Genomic DNA, 8818 nt, shown 5'->3' with positions numbered 1-8818 from the left:
AACACTCTTAATCATGTCCTGCTTAAAGTGGCAGTCTATAGCCCGGAAACGAGACGAAAAATCTAACGCCTGTAGACTGTTTGTTTAGCCGGCACAACCTGTAGGCGGCGCCGCCCGTAGCCGTCCCTCGGCGTAGTAGCTTTCTCAGCGGCTCATCTCATAGGCGGGACTCAATATAGGCCGGAGATTTTTCGTCTCGAATCCCGGCTAGTTAGAAGGCCGGCTATGGAGATCTCCTCGCTCCGCCTGAGCCTAGCTACAGTGTGTCCCAGCTACGGCACGTCCTGGCTATAGGCGGTGTATGAAGCGGCGAAACAAAAAATTCATGTTAAGTCACCTTTTAAGCTCTAATCGGGGATTTGGAGGCTGAGACACATACTTTACGACATACATAATCCATATGCACATATCACATTCAGAAGTAAACCACAGAAAAATTCACAACAAACACTCGCGGATTCGAACTCGCGAACACTCGATCAGCAAGCGCGTACGCTAACCACTACACCACGTCACGCCGCGGCGACAGTTATGAAAGAACGGGGGTTTATATCTACCAATGGGTAGCTACACTGGCCAGCTGCACTGGCGTATTAGTGCAGTGGAGATCGTTATTATACATGCAGCGTTAACGGATACGTAAGGAGGCATTTTTTTCAACGACATTTGTGAAAATATATACGAGGTCACTGAAGTTATTGCTCGGAGCATGCTTGAAGCGAATTTGCCTGCTTTGTATGAAAGATAAAACTGTTCCGCATATATTTGGCACTGGCACCTCAGTGACATTTAAGGAATCTTAGCGTGCATAATACCCGAGTTCTATTCACGTAAGCCGCCAGCCTGTTGCCTTTCGTGGATTGAACGAGTTTTCAACGTCAAGATTCGCTTGCCGTGGGACGTGAGCTCGGAATCCATCCGTGCCAACCGCACAGCGACGTAGCCGTAGCAACGACGTAGCAACGACGGAGAATCGCCGTGTTATAAGTAACGTCGCAGGCCGCTTCACCACCGATGGTTACCGGGCCGGTGGCCGATATCGTCACTAAGCCTATTCAGTTTATTTCGAAGCCGTAGTCGACGGTGCTTCAGAACAAAGCGCTCACGCTCATATGTCAGGATCTTTTACTTCTTACCGTTGTTGGCTCGACCCTCTCCGCGTAATAATTACACACTGAGATGAACATGCGCTAATAACCGTGGTATTGTCGGCAATATGTATAATATGCGAACACGCTCGAGCAGGTGCGGTGTGCCGCGCACGCACTGCAGATGAACTTCACTTGTAAAGGAACTAATCTTGGTTCTAAACGTTGGATAGTGCACGTCGCTTCCCCTCAAACGACTGACACTATTCCCGCAGATATTATTTTTGCTTCAACAGAAAGTGCTGCCCACGTTTCGCTTGACCATGGAAGCGAGGAGGTAGAGCTGACTGCATGCAGCTTCGCGGTCGCTCGGCGGACTGCGCCGCGGAAGAAATGCCTCTCACATGCGCTCACTTTGGACGACACTCGCGCGACAGACGTGACTCGTGAAGTGGACTGTCCACGCTAAAGACATGGCGGCTCGCCATTCGCCGTTGTCTCGCACGCAGTGCGCAGGCGGAAATTGGCTGTTAACATGAACTGGATCTTATATCCGGCAGTAGTTATCGCCGAAATATTTGCGACGTTCTGTTACGACTCCATCAGTGGCCATATTTTTTAGAACATCTCGATTAATGCTGGTATAGCGGTCCCGCCGCGCAATTTAAATCACCTCATACTCGTCTCAAAGCGGAGAATTTGCTAAACTCACACTGGATGATACAATATTTTTCACATAAGTTTACTAGAATATTTTCTGGAAGCGCGAGTCCATGCAATGTACTATACGCAGTAGTTGTGCGAAAGGCACCTTCATGGACATGCAGTGCCTAACTGTACACAAGTTTCACCTTGCAATAAATTTTTGGCATATTTCGCCGCGATTAATACGGCGGTACACGCAAAATTGGCGAGCTACATCCACACAGCTGCATTTGCATGCGCACGCGACTGGGGTATGTTAGTTTGTTGTGAGTGCATGGGATAGCCTTCTGGGGTTTTTTACTTGTACACGCACTTAATTTTTAATGTGCGGATTACTGAGAGGTGTTGCGCACACCAGAAATCCAGAACGTAGTATAGTGGTGCATTAATGGAAAATGAAATTGACACCATCGAGTAATAGGTTCTAGTGTTGCAGAGCTATGCGCAGATGCTAAAAGACAACGTATGGTCTATGAAGGATGCAACTTTTGGTGCAAGCTGGATTTTTAATTTTTTTTATTGGGCACATACAAAGCGGTTGCGCCTGAGTGTGGCAGTCGTCACGAGGAGCTTAAACTGCTAAACTATGATATATTATCCCAAGAAAGTTAACGTAGAGTGGCCATTTGTCGAACATGAGGGTGTTTAACGATTTCTGAACTTTTTAGGCCAATGAAGTGATGCTATTACGAGGTACACCCACCGGCGTGCGCACTTCGCGCTGGCACATATGTACGTTCCAGAGGACGGTAATTTAAGTATGCAAATATTGTTTTCCAGACTTAGGCATTGCTTACCATGGATTTAGGAGAAAAGCGTGAACGGTTTTGCGAAATCTAGAAACCTCGTGGAAGCTCTACTGCTCGCACTTGAGTTCGACAGCATGCCGTTGCTTTTAATAGAGCATTAAATTAGATATGTACATTTCACGGCAAACGATTCGCGCATTTGTCCAAGGAAGCATTTTGTTTTTCATCATTACCAACCTATTTTATGTCCACTTGAGGGCGAAGGTCTCTTCTCTAATCCCCCATTGATCCTATCCAGCGTATTCATTACTATTTTTTGTGTGTTTGTGGCATGCACAAGAACCAAGAAAGCAGTCAGGTTGCGTTACCCATAATGCGGACTCCCTTGACGTCAAATGGCACGCCGTGTAGTGGTTGATTGTTGGCTAACGGAGTTTTAGAATTGTGTACGCAGACGTTGCGTTGGCTGGGCATGCACGTACGCTATATTGTATTCGGAAAGTTACTTGCGTATACCAGTGCCTAGTCTTTGACAGATGCGCAGTGGCAACAAACACAAGAAATTGTGCACACGAAGCTCTGGGTACCCGAATTTTAATAGTGCCTAATTTTAACCACTTGGGATTTTTTGAACGTGAACCGATTACATCACATAGGAGAGTTTTTACGCTCAGTTCCCCCTTGATGGTTACTTAGAGTAACCACTACAAGTAACTTGGAAACTATAAGCATGAAGTGTGTTTAGACAGGCGTATAAAACTTCGCATTCCTTTTTTTTAAGTAACGGCGGTTAAAGCATGGACGCACCATGTTCCTCGTAAATGTATCGTTCAGCGGAATCATTTTCCTTGAGAATGACTTGACTGGCCCTATCAGCTTCATAGTTCAACAGTACCTGCTGGGTCTAGCGTGTATAAGCATGCGAGAAACAGGTACTACTCACGTGTAAAAAGAAGTATTTATTGCAAAAAATACAAACAGCGCTCAAAGCAATGCTCAGAGCTGAAGGAAACGATAAACGTGACATCCGATGTTTTTTCGGACAAATATATTCTGGTGCTTTTGATCGTTTCAATGATCGTTTCTTTTGATCGTTTCAATGTTTCTTCAGCAGCTTCCCGCCGGCAAAACACCTGGGAAACAACTGGGTATTTCTCATTGCACTCTGCACAAGACGAAGCATTGAGCATACCCAGTTGGGTATGTGAGGACCTTAATATAGTACATTGTCAAGCACAAAATAATCGTACCGTACATCGTCAAGCGCAAATTTCTCTAGAACTGTGCCAACCGAACGTTTCAAATTCTCTTGCACTTGATCGCAGTAGAAAGCCTTGTTGTCGTACTCCCTCCAAACTCCGGGGTCAGGCGATGGGCGGGCTGCTGGCATGTCATCCTGACGAAACAAAAAAAAAGCAAGAAGACACATTCGACGTTATGTTCTCAGATCACCTGCCCTTTTTGCCCATCACACAAAAACTTATACTTGGGAAACGGTTGTTCTCATTCTGTTATACACCTTGTTGAATTTTGTTTAAATAGATAGCGTCACAGAAGTTGGAAATTACAAAAGTGTTTTCGGAAGCTGCTAATGAAGCTTTCTTATAGTATTTTAACCATAAACTTACCACAGTTATGAAAGAAAGCTTAGCATCATTTACTCAGAAATACTCGTCGACCTCCACGAAATAAATACATGCGGGCATTGAATATCTGACCGAGGATGACTTTGACTTTGTTGAGCTTCTCCATGAAACTTTCAGTTTTTTTTTTTAGAAGTGAAGCTCTGTTTCGAATGTCGGCTGCAAGTGAAAACCACAGCACAGTCGCAATTTGATGAGAATCACGTACAAGGAAAGCAGTTTTACAATAGACTCACGATTCATTCGTTAAATAAGATTTTTAGATGGGAGCGCTACGCAAAAAAAGAAAATGAATAAAAAACACAAGAAGAAAGATCGTATGCTCAGTTACGGCATTGTAAACAACACCACGGCCGGTGTTGTTGCTGCTGCTGCTGCTGCTGGAGACCCTGCAAGGTGTGAGCTCCTGGCCAGTTGCTCGATAAAACTGCGCCTGGTTCTTGTGTCAGAAGGTTTTTGTCACCTGCCGACGTATTCAAAATCTGTGTATACTATCACGAGGATGAACAACAATTATATCCGTTATTATGACTGCTGTATGAAATTCACTTCTTTGTAATAACATTTAACAATGATCAATCCAACATAAATAATAAGCTGCCAACGAAAACAACAATACTTTTATACAACCACGGTTATATATCGCTGTTGCATCGCATGAAATGATGGATGAGAGAACAAAAATGCCATCAACTAGCTAACGTCTAAATTACATATGACGCATTAGTTTACCTTCATCGAGATCTGTAGCTTGCACAGGCACTACAGCCGGTGCATGATGCACTGATGTACTTGCCCACACTTGACTTGGCACTGCATAAGACCAATGGGCAAATGTGACCGAAACCACTGGAAATCAGTGAAGGGGCACAGTAGATACGCACATGTATTCACGAACATGAATGAGGCTGGCTTTAAAACTTGTTAAAAATTAGGCAGCAAAACGCGTTTTAAAGACTGTCGCTATTCAGAAAGTGAAATTGCTGATTTTTCCTCCTAAAAACAAGAGATGCCGCTAGTCGTATCTATGAGCGCCTGATCCAATGAAACGGTACTAACGTCTTGTGCAGTGTTATTACTCTTTGATTGTGGAAAAACTTTTCCGCTTCCCAAAGGTAAAAAAAGAAATGTAAATGCGAAGTATAACGACCTACCATGAAAGGATGTTCTAACATCATTCAACTGCTAGCAAAAATATGCTTCCTTTGATTGCCGCATTGTATCATTGACCATAAATGCAGAGGACAGTTGCTAGCCGAAAGATAAGAAGCCATGCGAGAGCTAAAATTACACAGCTTGTCAAGAAACACGAAGTGATTATCTCAGTGACACCTATCAAGAGCGACGAAAGCCTCTGAACTGTATGAGAGTTCACAATAAATGCGACCAGCACGACAACACGTGCGCGACTATAGAGACGGATGACGATTACAACAAAGATAAGTACTCGTATACTCGTATAGTTACTCGTACGCATACTCGTATAGTTATTTCAAAAGCCGGCAAAAGAATCTGACAGCTCAATACCGTCATTCATATATATCAGTGCAAGCATGCAACAATGTGAACGCTAACAGCACGAGCATATATGTGAAGAAAGAAGAACACTCACCCAGGCGGGTACGATGCGCCGGTCTGTGTCCGCAGTGTGCACACCAGCGAGACAGAAATGGCGCGAAAGCGTCGTGTAATCCTGCGTCAACTGCTTGCGTGTAGTCAATGCACGTGCAAGGGGATGCCGCTATGTCCTCGCAACACCCCCTTAATATTGAGATAAGGGAATTTTTCCATGGCGGCCGAGCACCGGCTCACGCGGCACGCTCAACAAACCACACCAACCTATTAAACATCCGCCGCTGTCGTGGAATGCGCTAAAACTAACCACTCGAGCCAAAAACGCAACCAACGCAACCTCCTTCCCGTCGCGCAATATCTTCGAACTCTCATTTTTACCTCCTTCCTTTCTTTTCTCTGCGCAAAAACAGCAGAAACGGCGTGCAACGGAGAGCGTAGCAGCCCCTATTCTCTCTCACGCACGCAAGAGAGAGCGCGTAGTTAGCTCCATGCGTACACCTCCTCGCAGCATAGCTCGCCTTTGCGGCTGACGCTGTCGGCACTGTCGGCGCATGCGTATACACCGACGCTTGCGCCGACAAGTTATAACACGCGGGAGCATACGCTGAGCTGTAGCCAGGATTCTCACTTACGCGGCCCACACCGACGCGCGACTAACAGTGCAGGCCGTCTATAAGGCGGCGGTGAAGGGTGCACGTCTTTTATATACGCTTGTCACGGCTAACTCCGTTTCGAAGGCCTACTATAGCCGGGAGTTTTCCTGAGTTTTGAAGCGTCCCGTCTACAGGGCATGAGTTAGCCAGGATTTGATTAAGAGTGTAGTGGAACATCTCCCTCCCGACTACTAACGCCTATGATCACTGTTTAACCCTTGTGGTAGCCGAAGTAATTAACATACACCTGGACACAGCATATGGTGAATCCATGCCAAAGGTCATCAACAAGCAATAATAAACACTGGTACTCGATATGCTTTCTTTCAAAGCGTCGTCACTTGAGAGAAACGGCAAGGTGTACGCTGTCCAGTTATAAGGTAACCTACGCCTGGGATCGTGAATACACCATGACACTGCGCTTCAGGAACGCGGGAGGCAGAGGTTCGTAGCTTGGGCCGTGAACGCGGGAAGGCGTTCCGCTTCCCGCTCGCATGTCTCTCGCTGCACCGAAAGCTTAAACTACCGAAGCGTTCTCTATCGGCTCTCGTTATTGTCAGTGTAAAGTACTTCACCTCGCTGACGTATTTCCGTGACGGAAATACGTCAGTGAAGTCTTGTTGCACCCCGGCATAAAATACTTTCGTGTTACAAAAAAAAAGGCGAGCGCAGGGTGGAGAACAGAGGAGAAATCGAAGTTTCACAGCCGCATACATATTGTGTAGTCTATTATTATGGCGGTGAACTACCGCGGGACGTCTTCTTTACGGAAGCAATAACATGAAGAGAAAGTACAAGAGCGAAGACAATACAGGTCTCGAGAAGGAACGGAACCTGCAAAGAAAGGAGCGACAGGAAGCGGCCATCAAGGAAGGAACAAAGAAGGGGCGGTGTTATCAATAATGCAGACTCTGTAGCTTCGCTTCGGTGTGATGCTGCAAACCATCCATCGATGGCTTCGTACACTATATAAGGCCTCTTGTGGCGGCGTACAGGCACGGGAGCGAGCCGAACCGTGTAGGCCGAGCTTGATGCCACGCTTGTCTCGTTCCGGCGTTCCATATTTTATTCACGCCACTGGCGGCAACAGCTTCACGCCAGTAGCAGCTTGCCGTCCTTCTTCCTTCGCGGTTGTCGGCTTCGCGGATGATCATCGATGCACGTGTGCATGGTTGTCGCGCGGACGCCTTGACGCATTATCGGAGACGACATCCACGTGTTTCTTCTGATCTTGCTCGCCTGTCACCGTGGCTCACACCCAATGCGGTGGATTGGCCGAGAATTGGGTGAAAACGTGTCATGCTGTCTTTGTCGGAGCAGATGTTGCGTCCTGTTTTCTCTTTATGGTAGCCGCGTAATAAGGCGACCAACCTTAAGAAACAATGCATCGTGCTTCCCTAATCTCGCGTTGTGATCATCATCATCTTCTTCTTCATCTTTAATGCTCCCACTGCAGGGGAAAGGCATCTCCCGTGTGTCGCCAGTCAACCCGGTCCTGTGCTTTCTGCGGCCCCGTTATGCCCGCAGACTTCTTAATTTCATCTTTCCACCTAACTTTCTGGCTCCCCCTCGCGCGCTTGCCTTCTCTTAGAATCAGCTGTTACTCTTAATGACCAGCGGTTATCCTGCTTACGCGCTACATGCCCTGCCCATGCCCATTTCTTCTTCTTGATTTAGACTAAGATGTCCTTAACATCCGTTTGTTCCCTGACCCATTCTGCTCTCTCCTTGCCCCTTAAGGTTACACCTATCATTTTCTTTTCCACGGCGCCCTGCGTCGTCCTCAATTTCACTTGAACCCTCTTCGTAAGCCTCCAGGTTTCTGTTCCGTAGGTAAGTACCGGTAAGATGCAGCTGTTATATATACCTTCCTCTTGAGGGATAGTGGTAGATTACCATTCATGATTTGAGAATGCTTGCCGAATGAGCCCCATCCCATCCTTATTCTTCTAGTTACTTCAGTCTCCTGGTTCTGCTCCGCGGTCACTACCCGTCCTAACACTCGCGTTGTGTCTTCTGACTTGGCGGGAGGTACTACACTGTATGGAGAGATAAAGAATATCGGGTGAAATAATGTCGTTGTCTATGCATGTGCTCAATCATCGGGGATTGATACTGAATGATGATGGTGTTTCTACTACAATTAGCGGCACTTGCTACCATTTAGGAAACGTACGGCAGCACGACTCGACATTTGCCGATGGTGAGCCAACAGTGGCGATAATTTACCGGGCATTAGCCAATTCATTAACCAACGACATTTGATATCACTGACGACATCTCGATAGCTATTGTCCTGTCTTCTCTCACGCGATCGTCTTTTTTCAGCACTAAAATCATGATGTCAAGTATTCACCAACTCGACCAACAAGTTCTTATTAAGCATATACATTCATTATAGCCTT

This window comes from Rhipicephalus sanguineus, chromosome 9, assembly GCF_013339695.2.
Source record: "Rhipicephalus sanguineus isolate Rsan-2018 chromosome 9, BIME_Rsan_1.4, whole genome shotgun sequence".
NCBI classification, from domain to species: Eukaryota; Metazoa; Arthropoda; class Arachnida; order Ixodida; family Ixodidae; genus Rhipicephalus; species Rhipicephalus sanguineus.
Note: the sequence above shows the minus strand (reverse complement) of the source record.